The 259-nt window shown below is 68.3% G+C and overlaps 1 protein-coding gene across 1 annotated transcript in view; it reads right to left on the reverse strand.

Moving 5' to 3' along the window:
- KIAA1522 (KIAA1522 ortholog) overlaps window positions 1-259 on the reverse strand; it is a gene marked incomplete at its 3' end in the record, with an annotated part of 5708 nt that overhangs the window by 2812 nt on the left and 2637 nt on the right. The gene's annotated exons all lie outside the window — the stretch shown is intronic.

Raw genomic sequence — 259 nt, forward strand, 5'->3', positions numbered from 1 at the left:
TGAGTCAGCCACGCCGGCATCCAGAGTCCTCCCACCAGGAGCGGGGCTGGGAGCAGCCCCTGGGGCCCTGCACAGCTCTGCAGCCCCCCGGAGAGCAGGAGAAACAGGGTCTGGTCCATGCAAGGAGCAGCTGAAGGAACTGCCAGGCTCGCCAGGGTGCCAAGCCCAAAATGACCCCATGGGTGTTCCCAGCCCTGCTGTGCCCCAGAGCCCAGGGCTGGAGGGCTGCCATGGCTGGGAGAGGGGCGTGGGGCAGGGA

Source organism: Corvus brachyrhynchos, unplaced genomic scaffold (genome assembly GCF_000691975.1).
Source record: "Corvus brachyrhynchos isolate BGI_N302 unplaced genomic scaffold, ASM69197v1 scaffold65, whole genome shotgun sequence".
NCBI classification, from domain to species: domain Eukaryota; kingdom Metazoa; phylum Chordata; class Aves; order Passeriformes; family Corvidae; genus Corvus; species Corvus brachyrhynchos.